Here is a 26,122-nt window from a genome sequence, read left to right as displayed (position 1 = left end):
GATTGCTGATATGGTACCGAATCGTTTTTCTGCATGTTGATGGAGACATTGTCCTTGTGAGGTTGTTTTTTTTTCTTTTTTTCCCAAGAATTTATTTGTTCGTTCAAGGACAGGGCAAGACCCGTGTGTGAAGAGTTCAAACGGATAATGTAGGCATTATCTCACAGAAATATGAATTTGAGAGCATCCACACACTTACGGATGTACTGCTTCCTTGTATCTTTGGGTTTGTCTACATGAGCAGCATTTAAAAAATGGGATGTGGACAAAACTAATTTTATTAATGGACTCAGACCCATTTTAATGTTGGCTGCGAGCTGCATAGTATCTACAGGTGAGCTGACATGTTTGGGTACTGCATGGTGGCAACGCATGTGACAAAGACATGTTTTTGTCAGAACGCCTTTGGAGAGGCTGCCAAACCTGAAAGATAAACTGGTTTAAGCAGTGAAGCTGGGAAACTTTCACCATCTTGGCCATCATTCTTACATGGTATGGGTACACTTGCACCCACCAAAATAAGGAAGAAACCAGCTCCCTCTGGAAAAATAATCCAGACAAAAAGTGACAGGAGACTCTGGGATCAGACAAATTACCTTTGATTGAACCATACTAAATGCAGCAAGAGGAAAACCTCCCTGAATATGAGAATAAAATAAGGAAATCACAATGCAATATTTGCATTCAGTTATTAGCAGAAAAAACAACTTGAGATTGAGTATGAACAACAGATGCTGGCAGGTGAAGTAGTAAAGAAGTAGGAAACTATCATCAGTAAAGCATGAATAGGTGAATTTCAACTGGAAACAGTTATTTATGAAATGAAATGAGATTTAAACCTCAAACACAACTAGAAGAGAGGAGAGCAAAAGTTGATTTACTAATAGCAAGATGAAAAATAGAAGTGGAGCAAAATATCAGCTTATTGAGGGGTGGCGTAAATCCATAACCAGGAAAACTCACCCACAAGAGCCTTCTGGTCGGGTTCTATCAGATTCTATAAAGATTTTACAAAGAATTGCTACCTGGTGATTCTTTTTCAAGGAATAATAGAAACCGTGGTCTTATTGATCCTGCGATTTCCAAGGCTTTTGATTTAGTTAGGCACACAGTCTTGAAACATAAAATCCACTTGCGTGTCTTCAATCTTCCGTTTTGTTAGCTGATTTTCAGTTTTTTTAATTGACAGTTCTACCCTTTTGTTACTGAAACAGCTGCATTTTTCCCTTTCCATGTGTCTATGTGTTCTTAAGGAATCTGGTCTCTTCTTACACTTTTTTTTTTATCATTGACCTCCTTCAGATACTTTTCTGTTCCAGCTGCTGTACAGATTATCATAATCTTCAGGTATCACAGGTTCACTTATTTTTGTCTAAAAAGATTTGTAGCATTTCTAGGACAACGGTAGACGAAGGTAGCAAGTTTCATACACAGAGTCCAAATTCATGAATTCATGCCTACTTCTTTTCTCTATACCCTTTATTATTTGTTTGTTTGTATGGTGTTTTTACGTTGGATGGAACCAGTGGTTATTCAGCAACGGGACCGACTTCCGAACAACGTCGACAGTGAACTTTACAGAAGTGAATCGTGAGTCTTCCCTCTCATCTGTGAAGGCGTTCTAGCGACTAGCTTAGAATCGAATTAACTCATTCCTGAAATTGCAGCATTTTACCTTTTACATTGTTAACAGTTTTACGAAGGTTTCCAAGCGTGGTCTTAAAGAACTGTCAAATGCCCACCAAACTGGAAGGATTACATGAAACTCCCTAACTCTTCCGTGTTTCCCGGTGCGTGAAATCTTTATTTATTTGTTTTTTTATTATTATTATTTTTTTACAAGTAAGTTATGACCGAAATAAATGATTTAGTCCGATTATTTTTCTTAAAATGAAAAGAAAGGAAAGTTAAGATACAAACAATGAAAACAGGTACACCAGCAGATGTAGAACGTTTTCAATGAAATCAAGCTCACTGTAGGTTGGATTAAGCAAAAAGTAAAAATAAAGATAATCGGTATACGTTAATGGGTGAACAAGGCATTAAGCTGAAAAATGAACGAAGAAATTAACGGATGAATGATAAACGTATTCCTGAAGATAGAGAAGTTGCAAAGAGTTAATTATATACTATGCATTTACACCAAAGGTGGGGATTAATAAATATTTCAACCGCTGGACCTTTCACAAAATGTAGTCAACTACGAGAAAACATACGTAAATATAACTCAACTTTCGCAGATCGCAAACCTTCACCAAGAGTGACTAACCAACCACCTCCACTAACTTTGAAGGTCCTAAGCTTAGTCAGATTCCGATTTTCCTATTATCTAATAACTTCTTGTCGATCACGAGACACCTATGGTGAAATATCCACAAAAATCCATGAATAACTTTTTACAAAATGCAAGTACCAACCAAAGACAGAAACAGACAGACAAACAAAGCGAACCAAAAACAATCTCTATGGTATGTATAATTAACTGCTTCGCTAACGTGAATAGTTCTCCCTCATGTCGCAGTTCTCTAACCAAGTAGCCACTGTTACGTGTCTGCAAATGCATACCCATTGAGTCTGCCCCACTCGTAGCATTTCCACTGTCCATGCTAGTCACTATTCACTTCTTCCAATTCTTGATTAGCACTCCTTTATTACTTACCTCAACTACTGGTTCTTGTCTTCCCTGCTTCAACTGACAAACAGTAGCAAATGACAGAACGATTTCTTGTCTTTCTTTGAAAGGCCAACCGTGGCGATGATAACAAAATGAAAGAAACGAAAGCGAAACCCAGTTTCATAACAAGATCCGTATTTGCACCTCACCACACGTCTAGATAATGTAGCATTCGTTTTCTGTTCTACAAAATGAAAATCACAGAGAGAGTTTTGGAGTGCGACACAAAAGGCCAAACTAAATATAACTCCATACCTTGAAGGAACTACTTCCTGAGGTACAAACAGCAGCTGGCAGCTCACTTGCCCCTGAAATAGAAGTTAGAAATTATTATCTTCCACTTCCTACTGCAACGTAAAGAATGACAAGAGAATTTTACATCATTAAATGTGGAACTCGGCCCGTAATTTGTATGCAAGGTGGAGGACGGAGTTCAAGAAATCGTCGCGAAGGAAGTTTTATCCATTTATTCCCGACGTCTGCTTGTAGGGTACGTGAGCCAGTGACGTTTCTGTGCTTTAGATCTTGGCCGACTTATTCTTTTAACTGTGAGTACTACGTATTACATATCAAGGTTGAACTACCCTTCAACATGAATGAATGCACTTCTTGATGTCGAGAACTTCCTCACTGAAGTTATTTACAAAAATTCACCGTATCATTTCTCAAAACTGTCATTGTGTGGCGGTTTTCTACAAAAATGAGAGCTTTAAGGTCATATATAGAAATACAGTAAACGTGTATTAACATGCATATAAATTCGTGTTCTGCCGTAACCGTACTAGATAATAAAATTAATTAACAATTGCTTTGTGCAAAATAAAAAAAAAATAATGAACGGTGCATATTAATGACTCAAATCGTACATGCGCTTAGTAAAAAAAATTTAACCATTTCAATTTTATAACTCGGCCGAAACTTCCCAAATATTTCAATTGTTACCGCAGTCATATGCAAGACAAAAATATTTCATTCATTAACGTTGCATACATATATGCGTATGTAAATAATGTTAAATATATACGCTTGTAAACAATTATGACTATACACACTAACCGACAAAGTAGGCACAAAATAACGATGGTGAGCAATATATTGTATAAATATATACTATAGTGCTTTCACAAAAAAGGATGCGAGACTAGTGAATGAACCTGACGCCATGTCAGTCTACTTTTCAAAAGTATCAACATCGTAAACTGTATTGATTTTCTGTATTTTTTAAGTCATGATCATTACACAAAACCTCCAAATTACTTGACGTTTTGCAGTGAATGCTGCTAGTCCTTCATATCATGGAACTATCCGAAATGATCGTTAGGATCCTGGATCTGCTGAAGTCTATCTGCAGTTGATGGGGAGAGAGAACCCGAATAACAGACCGTTAAGCTTTATTTCCATTATTTCCCGATGAAAAGTAGACACATTCAAACAAGTAAACAACAGCGGTCAAGACTCGTTTCCCCCTTCCCCATGGTTGTAATGGATAAATGAAAGGGCAGGTAATTGGAAACATGATACCAATAATCTGGCACTCAGGTGTGGCGATAATTGCATACGAGGGGTTATCCTATGTTGCGTTACTTCTCACAAGCGAAACGCAGAAAGCGCAACGCTCCCGAAATTTAGATCGATTAACGGGAAAGTGTTTCTCTGGGCTCTGTAGATTCCAGTTGATTAAATGGTCAATTTAACTGCTAAATCGACGATGCGCTCGAATCGAACTTGATATAGAAGAGAGCCAGTTGTGTGGCAGCGTTCGGAAGTACCCTCAAAAATTACATTTTGGTTGTTTACACGCATTCGACGAGAACGCAAAGTGCGATGATGGGAAAAGTTGGTGTCTCTTGAGTCTTTCGAATATGCATGGAAAGACGAAATACCAAGATTCTGATGTATCAAAAAACCCTAAATAAAAGAACAACTTTTACACATGAAACTGTTCAGTGAACCGTTGTTGTAAACAACAAACATAAATACAGCTTGGACTAATCATTAGAAGCAAATCAGAAACAATTTATTTATTAAACTATGTGTGTGTGTGTGTGTGTTTGTACACTCACAAATTTATATATATATATACATATACATACATATATATATATATATATATATATATATATATATATATATATATATATTACCCGTGAAATCAGATATATGAGAACCAGAATTTGACTTAATATCGTATATATATATATATATATATATATATATATATATATATATATATATATATATATATATCAGCGTTTGTTTGTTTATGTTACTGGTATGGCTGGTTTGGTTTATTGAGAACCAGCATCAGCCGGCAGTTAAGTCAAGGTTTAGCCACTGCGTCCCTTGACTTGCTATGGAACCAAAGGGAGAAGGGCCAATGGTATTATATTACTGGTAAGTCTTAATTATCGAGAAAACCAAGACAGACATTGTTGCCACATTAATTTTTTAACTGCCTCATCAGGGTTTTATCAGCCGCTTTATAGACCAACACAAAAGATATATCAACTGCCATCATAATCTAGCACCTCCTGTGTATTAAAGATATTTTTCTCTATCACATCAGCATGTTCTTGATGTTGTTCAGAAGTACCAACACTTCTGAATAATACTGCCTATCCTTCACCCAACTTTCTCCATTCTCTTTTAGCGACCAACCTACACCACAATACCCATTTTTTTAAGCCATAAAAAAATATTTTATTCAAACCGAAATTTATAATCCAATGGACCAGTTTTCTTCCCCAAATACATGATAAATTATTAATATTAACATCCTATCGAACACTTCGCATTTTTCTTGCTTAGCCAATCCTATTCACTCCAAGCATTTGACATGGGCTATGCGACTTTCCTCTCTTCACTTATTCTTTGACCCAATTCTTATCCCATCATACCTGTGGTAAATGTCTCTTTTCTGGCAAGGATTGTTTTCCATCCTCATTATCTAGTTTTCTCATTTCCTTATTCAAAGTTGTTGCTAGCACACGTCAGGTAAGATTAAGATTTCGTTGGGAAATAGGCAGGGTAGGACAAAGTTGACGCCTAGACCAGCAGCTTTCAATTAGTTAAGAGGGCAACCTATCAACTATCTTTAGATTTATTGAGCCTTGGTACACTTTATGCCCGGAATGAGTTTCAAGTCGGATATAAGCCGGCACTGTAGACTAAGCAACTCTTGGATCGAACTGCTCCCAGATTTAGTCAACTCTTCCGATAGGATAAAGGATGGATGGATGTATGATATTTGGGGCTAAAGCCCAGGCACTGGGGCCAGGAAGGCCATTCAGCGCCGTAATGAAAGGTTAAATAAGTTGATTTATGGTAAATGAATTAATGAATTAGTGAAAGGAATGATTCATAAAATTAGATGTGACTAATAAATAAAATAAAAATATGAAGTTTAATGAATGGCGTAATATATTATACAAATAGTTTAATGTCTTTAAAAATCTATATGATATATAAATAATTATCTAAATGTTATTGAGAGGGATTTACCCTGGAAATATATTTCCCTTTGGTTAAAATATCTGGCGCAAACCATCAGAATGTGCTCTACTGTATCTCATCGCAGTAAGCAAACACTGGTGGGCGGCTTCCTTCTAAAATAAACTGATGGGTTAAATTAGTGTGCCCAATCCTCAATCTCGTTAAAATGACCTCTGTTCGTCTGTCAAGCTGGAATGACGAATTCCACATCAGTATATTTTTCCTAATATTTCTATACTTATTATTATTGGCAAGAAGAGAAGTCTATCTTTCTTGCCATTTACTTAATACATAAGACCTAATAGGACCCAAGTGAGAAGGGACCCAACAGAAAGGGACTGACTTACGCAGACAATATATACGAAAAAGCGACTCCTTAAGTTTTTGAATTAACGGATGAAAGCTATTAAATTTTTTGAGCTTCTAAAGTGCTTTTAGAATCCGAGTATATGACAAAATTAGTGTCACTACTTTGAAGAACTAAATCCAGGGCAGAGACTACGGCTGTTAATTCGGCAGTAAATATTGATGCAAAGTCAGGTAATTTAGCTGTATATGCTGTATCACCAAGGATAACAGCACACCAAACACCGCTATCTGACTTTGATCCATCTGTATAAATCTTCACATAATTGTCATAGGTAACATCGTACTCTAAGAATTTTCCCCTAATCTCTTCTTCAGTACAATCCTTCTTCCTAAATTATTTCTTGCATACTAATGCTTCAGGAATAAGCAATGGAGGATTTACAGGATGTTTTACTTCCAGGACTTTGAGATGGTTATCCCAAACATCCTCGTTTAGTCGAATTTGGAATAGTTTGGAAGCTCTTGTACCAGAGAAATTCCAGGAGTCTGTTTCCTTTAAGTACTTGAAAGGAGGGATTTTTGGGAGCACTTTTCATTCTAGCCATGTATCGCAACCCTAGCTCTTGCCTTCTTAGATCAAGGGGAAGATGATCTGTGTCGACATATATGCTTTCAACAGAAGTTCTAAAAGCCCCTGAGCATATTCTCAAACCATGTTCTGTACAACATCCAATTCCTTTAGCTTGGTTTTACAAGCTAAGGAATAGATCTGACAGCCATAGTTTAGCTTGGAGCGACACAGCGAGTCATATAGCCTCAAAAGGGATTTTTTATCAGCCCCCCAACTAAAACCAGAGACAACCTTTAAAATATTCAAAGATTTTTTTTACATTAATCTTTAGGGCATTTATGTGGCTGGCCTATGTTAATTTGTGGTCATTGATCATCTCCAGAAATTTTACTTCACTTTCATAAGGAATGATAGATCCTTTTAAACTAAGTGTGGGAACTTCTTCCACACGCCGGCATCTGGTAAATCTTATTGCAACTGTTTTGGAAGAGGAGAATTTAAAACCATTCTCATCAGCCCACTTAGTAATTGCAATAATAGACCTTTGCAGATCTTTACATACTGACAATGAATCATATTCTGTGCAGTATATTGCAAGGTCATCAACAAAAAGTGAGCATTTTACAGGAGGCAAGATTTTTTCATCCACACTATTTATTGCCACTGGAAAGTGTTACACTTAAAACGCTTCCTTGGGGAACTCCTTCCTCCTACACAAAAGGTTGGGAGAAAGAGTTTCCCACTTTTACCTTAAAAAATCTGTCCGTTAAAAAGGAATATATAAATCTGATCATTCTTCCACATATGCCCATCTTGTGCAATTTTTTCATGATGCCAATTCTCCAGGCAGTGTCATATGCTTTTTCGAGGTAAAAAAATACTCCGATGGTCTGACACTGTTTGGCGAATCCTTGCTGGATTTGGTTGGTCAGCCTCAGCAACGGATCAAGGGTGGAGCAGTTTTTCCTGAAACCAAATTGAAATGATGATATTAATCCTTTATTTCCAAGTGCCAAACTAGTCTAGTATTTATAATTTTCTCCATCAGCTTACACACACACAGCTGGTTAGAGCTATTGGTCTATAGCTGGTGGCTAGGGAAGCATCTTTATTAGGCTTTTTAATTGGAACAACTATGGATATTTTCCAGTCGTTGGGTAAAATTCCAGTTTCCCATATTTTGTTTATAATCTTCAGTAAATATTTTTTGGCATCGTCTGGGAGGTGTTAAAGCATTTCATATATGATTGTATCCTCACCTGGAGTTGTGGATTCACTAGAGGAGAGCGCCTCCCGTAATTCTCTCAAGGAAAACCTGTAGTTGTATGGTTCAGATTTTCCTGAATCGAATTCCAGAATTCCTCATTTTTTTAAATTCTCGAGAATAATTCTTGGCGCTGGAAACTTCAGAAAAGTGTTTTCCTAGCTCACTGGCAACTTCAGTAGGCTCTGTGATCAGAGTCTCATTTATTTTTAATGAGGGTAATAGTGACGCAACAAATTTCCCACTCGGTTTCCTTATTTTTCGCCACACCACTTTCAGTGGAGTCTTTGAGTTTATTCCATTAATATAGTAAAGCCAACTTTCTCTTTTGGCTCTTATAAAAGCACCGTTGCTTGGCTAAAGCACGTTTGGAGATTAATTTAGAATGAGGAGAACCACTAGTTTTGTAGTGTCTGTAGCACTTCCTAGTAACTTTCCTCAGAATACCACAAGTCTTATTCCACCAGGGAACAGCAGGTCTACGAGGTTTGCCTTTTGTTTTGGGAATCGAGCCTTCAGCACTCTTCAGAGTAGATTCAATAAAGTAATCATAAGCATCCAGATGAGAATGAAATGACTCAAACTCCCTATCTAGTATGACACTCTTACTGAATTTATCCCAATCTGCCTCCTCTACCTTCCACTTCAGTAAAACTTCAGATGGACCATTCACAGCATATTTCAAATGGATCGGGTAATGATCACTCCATTTAAATTTTCGTTAACAGACCAACTAAAATCAAGGTGGATACTTGTTGAAGAGATACTAAGGTCCAGTGCAGAGAAATGATGATCATGAATGCTGTGGAAAGTCATTGACCCATTATTATATAGGATAACATCATTCCTATCAATAACGTCTTCAATTAATTTCCCTTTACTGTCTAGAAAACGACTTCCCAAAAGGGCGTTGTTGGCATTAAAATCTCCTAGGAGAAGTAAAGGAGCTGGAAGTTGGTTAATTAAGGACTGAATATCTTCACTGTTAAAAACAAGATCTGGTGGAAGGTATAAGGAGCAGACTGTTATCCTCTTTTCCAAGACGACTGAAATAGCAACAGCCTGTAGAGTTGTATTTAATTGTATTATGGAGTGCTGCAGAGCTTTATTAACAATAATTGCAGCACCTCCATGGGCCCGACCACCACTTGGGGGAGAGGAGTTAAATACTGAATAATTTAGTCCAGGATTATAAGGAGAGTTACCTAACATTGTCTCCTGCAGGCATATAATCCCTGGATTGAATTCATGAATTACGACTTTAAGGTCTTCTGCACAGGCTCTGAGACCTTTACACTTCCACTGAAGGATATCGAACATTAATGTTAAGGTGGTAAAAAGTGCTACTTCCCACTCCTTAGAGGGGAAGTACTGTTCCTAGTGTGGAGAGGAAAGTTCTCCTTTTTAAGTGACTGTTTCTTTAATCCCTTTTCATTTGAACTGGAATTTAGTGTTTTTGGCTGATCATATTTCTGGTATTGATTCTGATCAGAATTTCTACTGTGATTCTGGGAATCACAAGGTTCATTTGTCTTAGGGCGGCAAGACTGATCAGAACTCGTATGTTTTTGGGCTGAAACTGCTTTTGGAACCACCTTTCTAGGTGGAGAGATCTCTTCCAAAACACTGAACCCATATGAGGTTTTTATTTTACAGCCATCATTATTTGGGGATGTATTCCTTGTGCGCTTCTTGGTGGTTGTAATTATAGTTTTGTTTTAATTTATATTTGTGGCTGTGACAATTGATGGCTCTGAAGTAGCTCTATCTAATTGGGCTTGGTACCTTGGCTTATTCTTGTCGGAAGTGTTTTTGGAACAGCTTCCTGAATTATTAATTGATTTTGGCTCCCTTTTTTTGGGAGGTGAGCCTGCAACTATCATATTAGTCACCTTTGTATTAACTTTGGTTGGTGAGTTTTCTGTACTTCTTGAAGTACAACTTTTGGTGTTGGACTCCAAGGCACTAGCAGATGAAAATTTCTTGACATTTGGGATTTTCATTATTTACAGTCCGTGGAGTAGCTTGTATGTGATGCCTATTATCAGATGGAGTTATTTGTTGCCTCACATTGCTGGAACTTTTCATAAGTTTTATTACTGAAGCATAGGTAGAGTTGGCACTTTTGTTTGCCCCCCATTATCACACGCTTTGCATGGCTAATGCTGACATGTTCATTGTCAGCCACTGCCAATACATCTTCAAATCTGTATCAGAGGCAAGTCCTAGAATTTGGAGAGTGATCACCCTTACATTGAAAGCAGTATTGGGCTGCTACACACTCGTCAAAATTATCATGCTCCGCAGAGCACACAGAACATCTTTTGTTGTTTTCACACGAGTTTTGAATGTAGCCATATTCAAAACATTTGCGACACTGTTTAGGATTTCTTTTAAGTCTTTTAACCTGCATCCTCTCATGACCAACAATGATAGTATCAGGTAGGTAACTGGAGGAGAAGGTTAAAAGGATAGCTGCATCCCCTCCAAGTTTTTTAACGCGAGATACACAAGGAGGACATCGATGGAGAATCTCCTCCTCTTCAAAAGCATGCAGGTCTTTTGAGTATACTACCCCCTTCAGGTGTTAAAGAATCTATGCGATGCAATACATTCAATATTTCCACTTCCAGGAGGTTTAAAATTCGATAGCAAAATTGCTTGGGTTTCATTACTAGCTTTATTAGCAAGTTCTTTCCATAACGCTTCAAGTTTCCAATGGGAATGGAACCTACCTTGCTCTCGATACATTCAGCAGCCTTTATAAAAATTTTTCCTCCCTCCTTGTAGCTAGCAACATGCCATATAGGGGTAGGAAGCGCTCTGGTAGCTACATGGGGCTGGTCCATGTTCTTAGTTCTTAGGGATGAAATCAAATGGCTCATTTAAATTTTTCACTGAAAACACTTTCGTGCTAAGAACCGAATCATTGAGAATGTGGCCATGGAGTCTTTGTTGTGCCTCACTAGCTTCCAAGGGTCAGGAAAATTTAACAAAAGCAGAAAAGGACTGCTTGTCTTTTTCCAGAACTAATTTCATTCTTTCCACTTTACCAAAGTGTTTCATTACACTGTACAAACACTCATAATCTACTGACAAGTTTATATTAGGATCAAATTCACCAGATTGTCTCAGTGTTTGATTCTGTCCGATAGCTGAGCTCATATCCATCTTCATGCCAGAAGTCGTTGACAGTGCCAGTAAGTCGCCGGATCCAGGGGAGGGAGAACTAGAAACCAAATCCATAGAATTATGATGGTTCACATTCAGAAGTCCAAAAAGTGCGCACCCAACACCCAAGAGCCCTGCTGAGACCCCAACAGCATATGAGAAAGGGAAGCCCAGGAAGCTTCTAATGCCTAGTCTCACCACCCCAACAAACTGTCAAAAGCCCACAAAGCGAATGAGCACACACACACCAGACCACCTCACACAAACTGGCTCACCTACACACCCATAACTGCTTGGTTTTATCAAGAAAGTATCGTGGATCAGTCAGGCATTCGCATTCTCCACCAATGGCACACGTGAGAGTTGACTCCCAATAGTCCACCCCATACCCTACCCTTTCGGGATGGCATCAATATGCTTGCAGTGGCCCAGGTATAAGCCAATCTGCCTGCTGAGAGTTCTGCCCCCATTAATGGGGACCGACTCCCCACTCCAAATGTATTGGTGGGCTTCTGGACAGAAGCCAGGAGTCCCATCCCCAAACACCAGGCCCCCCTGGATTTCGATGGGCTGATCCCTGGAGATGGTTCCGCCCTCAAGATGGCAATAGGAGAATCCCATCACTATCTCTTAGGTCCAAACCATATCGGGTGGCGACTCAACCACCACAACTCCCACAATTAGCTTTGAATGCAAACCCCTTCCAAGGCACGATTCCTTCTCAGACTCACCTAAGCAGTGAAATTTTTCAAAAAGTGGAAAATCCCACTAAATTACTCCAAAAAATTTATAATATTTTAAATACACGAGACTCTTGGACTCAAACCCGGAAACAAATTCCAGGGGTTCAAGAGCCCCCTCACCACGTCAAGGTGGTCTCACTTTGAGGGGGGATAGGATAAAGGGAACCACTTCCTAATAACATCCCTCCCGCTTTACTCTCTCTCTCTCAACAATTCTGATGGCATCAAGTAAAAAGAAAACGTCACAGACCACATCATTCTATAGTTTACTTTTATAGTACACTGTTTTGTTTTTTATCTTCCTTAAACAGAAATTTTGTCCTGAGAACAATTTCAGAACCTTATTTGAAAATAACTTCTAACCAACTCTAAGTCTAAAGATGAGTTAGTTACTAAAAAATAAATACTTGAGAAATATTGTCAAAATTACACGAAGCCAGTATAAAACAGAAGGCTTCCAGCTGCAATATGGTAAGCAGAGTTAGTACACAAAGTAGTCTGGAATGTTAGAAAATATCTTAAATTTTTTTCTCAGTGCCTGTGTTGTGTGGTACCTTTTTATCAAAGGATAAACTTCTGATGAAAGAAATAATCCCGAGTTTTGGGGGATTTTTATAGGGATCCATGTGTGGTGTTTATTTGCACCACACTACCATCACCCATTAAAATTACCTATAAATACCTATAGAAATGAACTTGTTCTCCGAATACACAATGCGTACTAACATTCTTTGCTCCATCTTATTTGCATTACTTTATCCTGCCTTACTTTATCCTATTTGTTTGTTTGAATGGTGCTTTTACGTTGCATGGAACCAGTGATTATTCAGCAACGGGACCAACGGCTTTACGTGACTTCCGAACCACGTCGAGAGTGAACTTCTATCACCAGAAATACACATCTCTCACTCCTCAACGGAATGGCAGAGAATCGAACCCGCGACCACCGAGGTGGAACGCTAATACCATACCAACTACGCCGCTGAGGCGCTTTTATCCTATTTGCCTTAGTTTATCCTATTAGCTACGTTTTCTTTTTCTTCTCTCAACATTTTCAATCTCTTTGACAATTCTTCACAGCTCTTATTCTTAATGGCCACTAACAATATCACCTGCACTCATCAGCTTTTCCATTTACAGGCCTCCCTCTTATTATCTGCCCCCACGCTTGCGTCTCGTCTTGCTCAGCCTACTCTCACTTGCAAAAGTACAGCCATGGAGACTTATGGATAAGACAAGAGGAAAGCACCGAAAAATATCTGACATGGCAGAAAGAAGTGCCTGTAACGGATAAGACATGGGAACAATTGATGTAATGAGCAATTAAAAGCTTAACCTAATTAGCTACTGCGTTATAGCTAACCCAGTGAACCAGTTAACGTTTTTGTTGAAGGAAGAGCTAAGGGGTATTTTAAATTCCTATTAATATCTCAAAAGATAAAGCACGTAAGGTATTAAGTTTTTATATAAAGCACGTAAGGTATTAAAAGTTTTTATATAAGGTATTAAGTTTTCATATAAGTAAAAGTTAGCACAAGTAGTACACTGTAGAGGAATGGAGAGGGACGGTCTTTCATGTTATCAACAGTAGGCAGTTTTATCCTAGCACCATAAGTTCTCAGAGCAGAATAGAAAGTTGTTTGTGACAAAAACAGTAAGTTTCAAACGAATATCAAGACTTGGTATGTCATGAACTTGATGAAATCTACACCACAAGAGGGTAGGCACTATAGAACTTACGTAATTTCCTATGAAACATAACTTGACGAAATCTACACCAGAAGAAGAGGGTACTACAGAATTTTTTAAATTTCTTAAATCGCACTTCCGTGCAGAATTTTTGAAATTTAGTTGTAAAATTGTTTCTTCTTCAATTTAAGACACTAGTTAAGCCACTGGTAAATCATAAAAGGTTCCCGCATATCTCTTACAGCAAAAACGTGAAGTCTTCGACATTTAAAGTCGTTACACGAAAAGACCGTGACTCTCAAGGTCACTCACGCTACTACAAAATGGGTAAAATGAATAATAGTAGTGATGATAACAAAGCTAAGAAGCTTTACCAGGTGGAACATAAGTGAGTACAGTAGTCGGGAATAAAAAAAAAGCCCACAGGTCGCTTCAATCATCGGAGATGCAGCACAAGAAACTAAGGAGAGCTTTTAGAAGGCTGCACACGTTTCGCTTCGACTACGTATTATTGGATCCACGAACCATAATTGAAGAGGACACCAACACAAAAACCTTAAAGAGGAAAACAGGGAGACTACAAAGGAGATTATTGATGATGTGGGGAGAGACGGGAGAAGGGAAGCCGCGCTGGACGGAGGTGGTGGAGGAGGCTCTGGCCAGGTCAGTCACCGATGCAGCAAATTAGTTGATTAAAGTCAATTGGCCAAATGGGTGGACATAGATTAAGGAAGAGGGTCGTATACGCGAGAGACGGTGTGCAAATAAACACTGCTGCCAGGACATGAATGATAGTTCTAGTCTAGGAACGCATACCGAGATTTCGCCCTTATTTCACGTAAATGAATGAACGATTGTAACTAATGATTGATGCTCCATTCGAAACTATAGACCTCGGTAGTTCGCCTCTAGTATACTATCTGTTCCTAGTTAGTCAGATGTCCGGAAGCATGGGTGAGAACAAAATTGAAGATAAATTGTTAGAGGTAACTCTTCTTCATATTTGTTTACATTTAAACTCTTGCAGGTAAAGATGATTAATGTGAGACTCCCTTAAGTTTTGTTTATTTTATTTAGAGGCTCCTATAAACTCTGGGGCGTGCAGTTATGTACGCGTCCACATCCACCGAAGACTGCGCACATATCGTTATTAATCTTCAACAAACTTTCCCTTGTTGTACCCATCTGGCTGTCGAGGGGAAAAGGAAGAGAGAGAGAGAGAGAGAGAGAGAGAGAGAGAGAGAGAGAGAGAGAGAGACCTCTGGCAATACAACTTTTACACTTCCTTAAAAGATAAAGGAAAAAGTTACAAAAAGTAAGATACATCATGGTTTTATGGAGGAAACTCGGCCATGCTCTAATGACTGCGTATGAGAGAGAGAGAGAGAGAGAGAGAGAGAGAGAGAGAGAGAGAGAGAGAGAGAGAGAGAGAGAGGGGGGTATTCAGCTTCTTTGAATTAAAAAGGCAGAAACAGATATTACTCACTAGTGTTTTTTTTTTCGAAAAGGTTTTCATAACAACGAGCATGTGCATTATATTTTAATGGACTTCAAGTTCTGATGACAATAGTTCGTAACCTGTAAGTGACCTTCAACCTCAAGTATATGGTACTGAATGTTTTTTTCAAAGTTAAAATCTACTGCTAATAAGATAATGAGTGATAATTCGTACATTTCAATTGAAAAAAGAAACTGATGGTTGGGGTACCTACAAAAGAGGACAGGTAGCCTTTACCGCGGGAAGAGAGAGAAGCTTACAATACGTAAACGTGTCCATTCCCGTTTGTTGCTTTGATTATTGATTGCAGTTGCGATGTACACTAGAAGAGAAGTTGCTTGTTCACCAAGCACGTTGAATTTGTGTAGCAACCGAGCGTAATATAGACAGGTGGTACTGGCGGAACAAGCAGTACGCTTTAAGCGATATAAAAAAATAATACAATTCCTGAACTATATTTACGGACTTGGTACGTAACGGCTTCCGCTTTGACGAACGGTGCACACAAATCTTAATAAAGTTTAACTACGTGATTCTCAGTACATTTTTGACTCGGGGATTTTCATAACTGCAGTCATCTGCGATAATTCTGATACTAACCCACTACTAATACCTTTATCATTTTAAAATTTATGCATTTAATAAAGGTGACCTCAAATTCCTTTTGGTTTGTTTTGGGGGTTTACATGAAGAATTGCAAATTGACTGAATAACCACCATCAACCTTAATCAAGCAATGAAGACGACCTAGAATATTTGATGGGTGGCTTACTATAACTTTAACCCTACTCATTTTGGCCAACGCAACTTATGTTTCAATACAAGTAAAACAAGAGCCAAATAACATTTCTGCACAGTATCCTAGGAATCGACTTTTCCACCCAGCTTAAAGGCAATTGAATTTAGAAAAAGAAAAACCCGCGCTCTTATCAGTTACATCCGCAGATAATGAACATATTCACTTGCTTCATCACGAACTTTGTCTTTTGAAACCCATCTACAATACTAACTACCAATTGATCTATAACATTGTTTCCTTAGTACAACACCAAAAACTACTATTCCTGAGGCCATGAGCTTGACTGTTTTCTGTAAAAATGTCGTAAATTTGACCTTACGATTTTACACGTATAAGTATTCACATTATTGGAACCATGGGATAATATTAAATGTCTTTACATCATTAACATGAACCTCACTAACATATTTTCAGAACTAAACTAATGCCAATATACAATTTCTTATGGACACACTTTTGTTCGATCTGTCATTGAATAGTAATTCAGTAATTCATGGTCCGTGGTGCTCCTTAGTAGTTAATTGTTCAAGCACATCCATGGGCACCATGCAAGCTGAACTCACTGTGTACCTACCCATTTATCGTACCAAGATGGTATTACGTCCTAATAAGAAATCATGACTATTTCGTAGGTACGTTGGGCGATATGATAAACAACTCCACTTTGTTCGTTTGTTGACATTAATCCTTGCAACCTATGCGGCCTTCCTGGTTTGGTGGAAGTGAAATTTTCAATCATGAACCCCTATCCTATTTAAACTGAAAAAAATGTGTTTAGACCTGCCTATCAAAATCTCGATTATCACGTTGTATATGCTAATCAAAATACTACGACAGTTTCATGAAAGACTAAGGACCAGTCGTTTTAGGAAGTAATAGAAAAATTGTCACTAGATAAGATGCAGTGAGAGCTGCGTCCACGTAACAGTGCAAATGCTCGAGTAAATTTAATCCATAGGTTGGGTATTGTTAGGTAAGAGAATGGAAAATTAGGATAATGAGGCTTATCACTTCTAAAGAAATATTAAGCAATGTGGCAACTTAAGGTTACGATAATGGTCCTGTGGCATTTTGAGGATAGGGTAACACTCCCGTAACATACTGAGCATAGCTCAAAGACACTTGAACATTTTTAACATAGTTCCTTGGAATATATAAAGCCAGTATGGTAATTCATTTGAAATTTAACCCTCCTGAAGGGGTTAAGGCACGGGAGTGAAAGTAAAACTCATAAGCAACAAAAAAATTGACCAGCTCCTGACACTCTCATAATCTACTTAACATTTGTATAGGCTCTAAAATTGGAATGAAAAACTACAGCAACAACAAAAACTTAGAATGTTATCAGTTTTTCAATAACAGGAATTTTGTACCTTCCTCCAAATTTGGACGATAAAGAATGAATACCTGAGCTGTTGTCTGTATACCAGTACTACGTACTACTTGACTTACACCAGGGCAGAGCTGCTGAGCCTTGCGGCCATCTCGAAAGGTCTGGTAACCACGCAAAGTGAACGGCGCCTTGATGCTAAAAAATCTTCAAAAGAGGGGGATAACATTTCATTTCACAGGTAAACGAAGCATAACTGAATTTATTTGTCCTTAATTTTATGCTAGTTGGCTATTATGTCGTCGTAGCAGTAGTACCTACACCCGTGTCTGCGTTCTCTCTTTACATCTCTCATATGGTCAGCATATTATCGTGGCAGATAAATGTAGTGGCAATTTAATTTTTACATTAGAAAATCATTAATATGTACATGCCACATGATATAAAGTATGAACGATCTTGATGGTTATTAAAAAAAAAAAAGCGGTAGGACGTATGCCTATCGGTATAATACGCAATGTGCCAACCAGAACCAGTCTCGTCTTTTAAGCATGTTACTGTGATGCATGAGGACGCCAGCTATTCTATCAGTCATTGAGAATTACTTGCAGTATGTATGTCAGCTTGTATGATTTGGTCTATGCCATAATTTTTTCAGCTTTAAACACCCAAGGCAGTGTTCGAGTTGTTCAACACAATGCGTACCACCATACTTGGTTTCGCAACAAAATTCCAGGACATCGTAAACAAAACTTACAAAACAGCAACTACTAATCTAAGATAAAATAGCTGTGCTATTTTTATCTATAACAAATCCTTTCTGTGTTAACATGTCATACTTAAAACATAATTTATTACTGTGTTACTTAAGGGCAATGGCGACTTCAATTTTGAAACCGCAGCTTCATTTACCTTATATATGACACATCATAATGTAGAAACGAGCTAGACCGTTATTGAAATGGCTCAGTAGTAAAGTAGTAGATGTGCGGGTTACTGGCTTCGTCACGTCTCGTCTTTTGAACATGTTCCCGTGAAAGTATTTTAAGACTTAATATAACTATATCCTAGAAAAGAACTATTACTCTCATCAAAGTGAAAAAATTTCGTAATTTTTATATGTAACAAACCTTGTTTTATTGTATGTTTTCATCGAACCAAATTCCTCACAGAGTAGTAATAGCAACAAAATGAAATTTGGAAGCCTAGGATAGACCTACGCCCTCAATTATTCTTTGGTAAGGTGCCATATCAGTTAAACCTTTCTCTCAGTACAAATTGTTTTCGAATATATGCAAGTGGCCTGTGCCTACGGATTCTGTATGTATTTTTATTGTTAATTATTCCAAATAAGTCAAAATTACTTTATGGCATTCATTATACTTTACTATACTTTCTCAGTATTGTTCTGAAGCCAAAGCCTTAGCATGGAAAGAAATGACAGCTTTTTTTTCATCGATTTTGTTTACAAGTATTCGAGACCATACAAATTAGATTGCAAACTTCTCTACTTCAACTACAATAAATCTCAGAAAAGATATATATATCGAAATATATTTTGCAGTGATGGTTAATTTAACTATAAAAGTAAGATTCTAATAACAATTAAACAAGAGGGGGAAAAAAAGCACTGCCGAAGTGCTTAGTTTCTAGCATAGTACTATGAGCTGGACCAAAACTTTCAATACGGCCGCCTGAGGTCACACGCTTGGCCGGAGATCGCCACCCCACGTTATTGACGCTCTAGAATTTGGCCCAAATTTCATTAATCTTAAATCATAGAAAAACAGAGTACTCTAAGGCAGAGTAGCACATTCCCTAACTGTAGCCGCATACCGAACTTTCACTGAAACGGAGGGACGCTATATCTTAAAAACTATATATACCATAGAATTTTCTAGAAATAATCTCATTATGTTTCCCACACCCAAATTCATAGTTGATAACTTCGAATTAACCCAACCTAACGTAACCTAGGGGCAGGCAAAAAAAACCGGGGCTTGTGCAATACTAGTATACATCTCAGGAACTTGCAGCCAGGTATTCATGATCAAATTTACCTGTCAGTTCATCAAATCTAGCGTTAAAACTTCGTGTATATGACAGTTTGGAGGAGTCAGTCCACTCACTGTAACTGATGGAATTGCCTCAAGTTCTTCCGACCGACTGACAAGTGATGGACAGGTCCTGCCCTTTATGAGAAGTGTTACTAGTGAACATAGGCTTCACAGTCCATTTCATAAATAACTGAACCAAAATCCGGTTCTAATTCAACCATATCCATTAATATTATATGAGAATAGACATTCTCTTTAATAGGCAATATTTAGACCCTACTCTGTTGCACCTTTTTGCTTCTTTCTTAGTTTCAAGTAAATTACTGCAGTAGCTAGTCTGTGTACCTCCACCTCCTCATTAGCATGAGGAGTTTCCTTCGCTGCCATGATGAAGGCTAGTTGAGAACTGAGGGCAATGACCTAAGTTGATGGCCTGACTAACAGTTCTCCTCTTTTCCTGTGGACACTCTTCATGGTAATGGCCATCCGCCAAACATAGTGTTTACCTGTCAGTTCACCCGTGACTGTTAAACGGATGAGCATCCACATGAAAAGAGAATAACTGTCAGTCAAACCATCAACTCAAGGTCATCACCCTCAGTTCTTGCCTAGCCTTTGCCGGGGCAACGTTGTATGGCAGATATGGAAACTCCGCTGGCTGTTATATAGACTAGCTGTTGCGGAAATTCACTTAAAACTAGAAAAGAAGCAAAAAAGGCATAAAGTATGGACCATGAAGCAAACTTTCACTAGTAACACGTTTCATAAAAAGGCAGGACACGGATCTAGACCTATACCAAATTATATTTATCACATGGAAATATTTTTTATTTTTTATTAAATGATTTGGGATCACAACAGTCTACAACGAGTGCTGCTTGCCTGTCCCCACATGTAATCACCTGCCAGTCAGTTGGGAGAACTTTGGGTAATTCCATATCAGTTCTTCTGTTCTGGCAAGTGGACTGACTAACAACAAACTGCTGTTTACCCGTAAGTTTTAACGCCAGAGTCGATGAACCGACATGTAAACTTAATTGTGAATACCTAGCCAGGTGATTTCATGTGTGGACGGGTATGCAACAATTTTATGACAGTTCGCCGCTGGAATTTGCCTGCGAAGGATCTCAGCAGCTTGGACCAGAATATGAATAAAGCATGTATGGGCCTAATTCATTTCACTGTTAGACCCTGTGGAGCTATTTGTAACCCATTGTGAGTCCAAATCATATAATAAAAACTTTTAAGAAATAGTTCCATGTGATGCAAGCAATTTAGTATAGGCCTAGGCCAGTGTTCTATCTTTTTATCAAAAGTGTTACTAGTAAAAATAGGTTTCATGGTCCATTTTATAAATAACTGAAACATCCCCAAGCTATAGTTTACCCCATTCATTAATATTGTATGAGAATAGACATCTCTCTCAAATAGGCAAAATTTAGACCATACTCTGGTACGACTTTTTGCTTCTTTCCTATTTTTAAGTGAATTACCACAGAAGCTAGTCTATGTGTAAGTGTTTACATAATAAAAATATGGAATGTTAGTCCATATATATAAAAGACTAAAACTAAAGAGGTCAATCAGATTGCTTGCAGGAATGTGATCAGACTAGAGATGCTAAAGATGACATATACAATAAAAGTAGGCTAAGATAACATGCCGTCACCTGTAGTCATTCAATTGTCTATAAACTTTAGTCCAAGCTTCCTGCTTGAGACAAACACCGTGACCTATAGCTCAAGCGGCCTACGTGATTAGTAACTATGTCATCTGATTGTGTGTTCGTATGTAACTATGTCATCTGATTGTATGTTCATATGTTCTGCTTCCTTCATAACTTGTAACCGAGATGGTAGTGGAGGAGAATAGAGTTAGCTATCGTCATTAGAAGACCTGTACCTCTTTACCTAAGCTTTATCATGTAGAGAGAATAGAATTAGCCATCATCATTGGCAGAAGCGATCAAGCTATCATCATTAGAAGACTTGTACAATCATACCTGATCTTCACCATGTAAATTCAGAGAATATAAGTATTTTTGTACTTCGTGGTTTCTACTAGATCCTCACCTCATCACCGAATCATCATGAGTTTAACACATCGTCGTCATAACCAAGAAGATAATACCGACTTCGTAAGTGATCTACAAACCCCAAGACACTCCCATGAATATGGAAGTGCAATACCAACCGACTTAGCGTAAGATTATCGCAAGTCTAACATTACCTCATAGGGCGCCTTATTATACAAGGCAACAGCCCTAAAATATGTAGCTCCACCTCTTCATCAGCAGCAGAGTTTCCGTCACTGCCATATAGTGTTGTCAAGGAAAAGGCTAGGTGATAACTGAGGGAAGTGTGCTCGAGTTGACAGTCAGATTGACAGTAATACTTTTTTCATGTGGACACCCAAACATCGAATAGTCGTTTGTGAACCGACAGGAGGTAAACCTAATTGTGTCAGTATTTTTCTACTGAAAGATCAGTTCTTGATAATTTTGCTGTGAGCCTTAGTCTCCGCAATATGGTCAATACAAAAAGCATAATTTTAGCTTTATCAAAATGTAACGGTTATCGAGATATTTACCCTCATTGTTACCTACTCCAACTTTTTACAATTTCATTGTTTATTTTTTAAATGTAGGCTACATGCTGATGGGGGTTCCCAATTGAAATTTGTTCGTCCTGAAGCCTTATGGTTATGGAGGGCCAATGTATTTTCAATATCTTATTTTTGTCTGGAAATGTAGGTATGGTGAAATGTTCTATTGTTGCAGGTTTCACCAATTAAGCAAGACTTAGGAACTCTGGGAATGCTCGGAAAAACTTGCTTCAAGTCTTAGTAATGGCTCCTTTGATTCAGTCTGGTAATTCTAAGCCCATATTCCGCGGTAAAGTAGACTATGGCAGTTGGCGTTTTCCTATGTTATTTTACTTACTGAACAAGAATCTACAGTAATATTTATTCGGCTGACTGTAATTAAACTGATTTACCTTTGAAGACTATAAGATGGCACAAGGGGTGCGATGTACCGACATACAGAGTTCAAAGGTAAATAACAGATTAGTTACAGTCGACCTGCAAAATATTACTTTAAACTCTTGTAAAGTAAGTAAAATAACATAGGAAAAAGTCTACTACCATAGTCTACTTCGACTGAACAATCTTCGAAGTTTAGGTTCAGGGCGAAGAAACTTAAACAAACCGCCATATTTGAATTCTGGTAGGGGGCATGGGATACGTAACCACCAGGGAGCCTTACGTCTGGTATGGGGAGGACAGGGTGGGGTACTGGGAGAAGAAGGCATAGGTACGAGTTGGTAATGTGTTACCTGATGGGGGGGGGGATAACCCCCTTAAAGAAAGGTAATCTTAGAAGTGTAACATATAGGTTATGATACTAACCTAACCTAGCAGAACGTATTACATGACCGGGGCCATAACCCCCCCTTAAAGGAAGGCAATCTTAGAAGTGTAACATATAGGTTAGGATACTAACCTAACCTTAACCTAGTAGAAAGTGTTACCTGACCAGGGGGTTTCCGCAACCCATACCCCCGTTAACGAAAAACAAATCTTAGAAGTGTAACATATAGGTTAGGATACTAACCTAACCTAGTAGAATGTTACCAGACCAGAGGGCTGTCCCCTCCACAACCCACCTTCAAGAAAGATATGATATGAATGTAAATGTTATAATAATAAGTAAAATTTGATCCAAGAAATTGTTATGGGTCAGAAATGCATGTAAAGGTGAATATAGAAAAAAGATGGGAGAAAAATGTGTAAATTGGAATGTCTGTTAAATGTAAAAATGTAATATTTGAATGTACTGTTTTAATAGTAAGGTAAAATTTTAACAAATGAGTTGTAAAATGATGGAACGAAAATAGCCAGACGTGAATATGAAAAGAGTGACCAGTGTACAAATCATGTATAAAATATCCCCAAGCAACCATCAATTTCACGTCATTGACAGAAAGGTATCAAAACATCCTAAAACAACCTTCTAGCTAGTCCCACCCCTCAGGCAACTTTCGGGGGTCTAGCCTCAATTGTAACATAATATTTTAAGATATATAGAGCAACATTATGGAGTGAGAAAAAGTCAGTGCACATATTAAACAAATACTATGATAAACTGAACATAAATAAAAGCTTGAAATAATATTACAAGATTATAAAACAAATGAGGAAAAGAAATACATGTAACTTAATGCATGAATCCCCCCAAATTCTTCACTCGGTCCTATCGCAATGTAAGGTTAATAATGCAACATGATTAGTTAAATACATGTAAACACCCCCCCACCCCCCCAAAAAAAACCCTATTTTTTATTTCACTTAGGAAATCTGTCTAAAACAAAAGCTCCCCTATAACATGGTGCATGCGAGGTAGGAGCGGCGCATGCATAGTAGGATTCTGCGTCATAATAGCAGTGGTAATAGGTGGATTTTGGCTATGTATTTATCGCTTTATTTCAGCTTGTATTTCGTATTTCAAATGTCATAAATAAGTGGAAATAACACAATAGCACAGCATAACCTTCCCCCAAGTGTTTTACCCCACCCAAAACCCCGCATTCCCATCGGTCCCCCTTACCGTCGGATAGAGTTCAAAGGTAAATTACAGGTTAATAAGCAGCCGGCCGAAAATATATTACTTTAAATCCTTGTTCAGGAGGTAAAATTCTATAGGAAATTGTCAACTGCCAGAGTCTAGTTCGCCACGGTATATGGGCTTAGATCTACCCAGTCTTTTAAATCATTCCTGTGTTGTTTTCTTTTCAACATCTCTGATGTTTAATGAACAAATCAGTAGTTCTAATATAATGAACCCCATTATACCATAAAATTTTATAATGTGGGGAACCTGGTTTTTGGGTAGAGGGAAAAGCAAAGTGCATAAAATCCAGGGTGTATATATTCTAACGTCTATGAAATATCTCGGTTTGTTGAAAATCGGGTTTATGGAGTTACCAAAGTGACACCTTATACTAGGTAAGGAACAACCTGGAGACCTACGTTATGTTAGGTGGGGGTATTGCTCCCTAGCCAGGCAAGGACCCAGCATCCTTGGTTAGGTTAGTTAGATAGGGTTTAGTTAGGTCTCAACAACTATTCTTAAATTTACAGGGCCCTACACTAAGTTAAGTGGGGCATCCATAGGGATGAAGCCCACAACCAACACCCGCTCAGGAATGACCTAAAATCCTTGTTCAGGTAGAGTCAAGTACCATCATTGGTATTTGGTGGCTTGTAGCCCCCCTCATCCACACCCCGCTCCCCAAGCCCCAACAGAGCACCTGGAGTTCCACCTGGCTAGTTTTGCAAAAATGGATACGAAAGTATCATTTAGATATTTTTTTGAATTGCAGGAAACGCTGTGAAATTTTAAAAATCCGCCCTAGACATCATTGATGCCCACCATCAAATTGACGTAAAAAACATGCACCAGAAACGTTCAAAATACACATTAAAACATACGTAAATCTTATCTTTAACTCCAGAATAAGCTATGATTTAAAGTAAGAATTTGCCATTCCTCAACCAAGGCCACTCAAATAGATAGCTGGAAGTTGGAATCACGTTGTGTGTGTTAACTGACCAACTTCCAGTAAGCATATCAATTTAATAAGACCCTGACCAACTTCCAGTAAGCATATCAATTTAATAAGACCTTCTGGACCTTCCAGGAGAAATCAGTTTTGTGTCGAGATAGTTCACAAGACAACAAATCCTTAATTCTGCCTAAAAACTTACAAAACATAATTACCTCGTGAAGGGTTTGTCAATTCTGCTCAACCGTTCTACAAACACCCTGACAAAATGGACACTAAGCCATCGCGAATGAAAACAATAGGAGTTCCAGATTTGTTGGCTGGGCTGATAATGGTTAACACCAATACACTAACATTCCTGTAATTACGGAAATATGTCTTTATTGGTTACTTATGTTGTGCTAGAATGAGCTTGTGCTTTGCGTATTGTCAGCTTGAAAAGTATTTGTAAAAAGTTCCTTACCAGAGTTCCTTATACTTATAGTAGCCCTCTCAAATTTTCCTCGTCAGAATTACTTTGACGCCTTTGTCCATACGTCACTTAAAGTTTTAATGGTTTTTTCAGAAGCTTTCACATTTCACTGTGGCACACATGCAATTTACAAGAACGTTCTTTTGTAATTTTGTGAATTTTCTAAGGGCCGCATGTCTTCCCGACTGACAGGCAAACGGTTCTCGGAATCTCGGGTAGATAGGAATCGTTGTCCGCACCGTCCGTACTATGTATGTAAAGCACAAGCACAAGGACTGCAAAGTCGTTATAACAACCGCTCTTTCTACTGGATAACATATTTCATTATCTAAAAGTATCTACACTGATTTTATTTTGGGGTCGTCCGGAGTACATGTTCGACAACACCATTTTCTGTTGTTGACAGTTTTCTATTTACACATTACTTCAGGTACTTGACGTGAATAAATGATTTCAATACGCCTCTGGATTGCGTTTTTGTTCATCCGA

At 38.1% G+C, this 26,122-nt stretch overlaps 1 long non-coding RNA gene across 3 annotated transcripts in view; it reads right to left on the bottom strand.

The window, feature by feature from the left end:
* LOC135223615 (uncharacterized) overlaps positions 1 to 25,866 on the bottom strand; it is a 277,946-nt gene extending 252,080 nt beyond the window's left edge. For all 3 annotated transcript variants that reach the window (XR_010316540.1, XR_010316541.1, XR_010316542.1), the window contains exons 1-3: positions 25,625 to 25,866; positions 25,377 to 25,519; positions 2,930 to 2,982 (exon numbers count right to left, since the gene is read on the bottom strand). This is a non-coding gene — a long non-coding RNA (uncharacterized LOC135223615). The remainder of the gene's footprint in view (positions 1 to 2,929; positions 2,983 to 25,376; positions 25,520 to 25,624) is intronic.
* Positions 25,867 to 26,122: the final 256 nt, after the last annotated feature.

This window comes from Macrobrachium nipponense, chromosome 10 (genome assembly GCF_015104395.2).
Source record: "Macrobrachium nipponense isolate FS-2020 chromosome 10, ASM1510439v2, whole genome shotgun sequence".
Taxonomy (NCBI): Eukaryota; Metazoa; Arthropoda; class Malacostraca; order Decapoda; family Palaemonidae; genus Macrobrachium; species Macrobrachium nipponense.
Note: the sequence above shows the minus strand (reverse complement) of the source record. Positions and strands in the feature narration are given on the sequence as shown.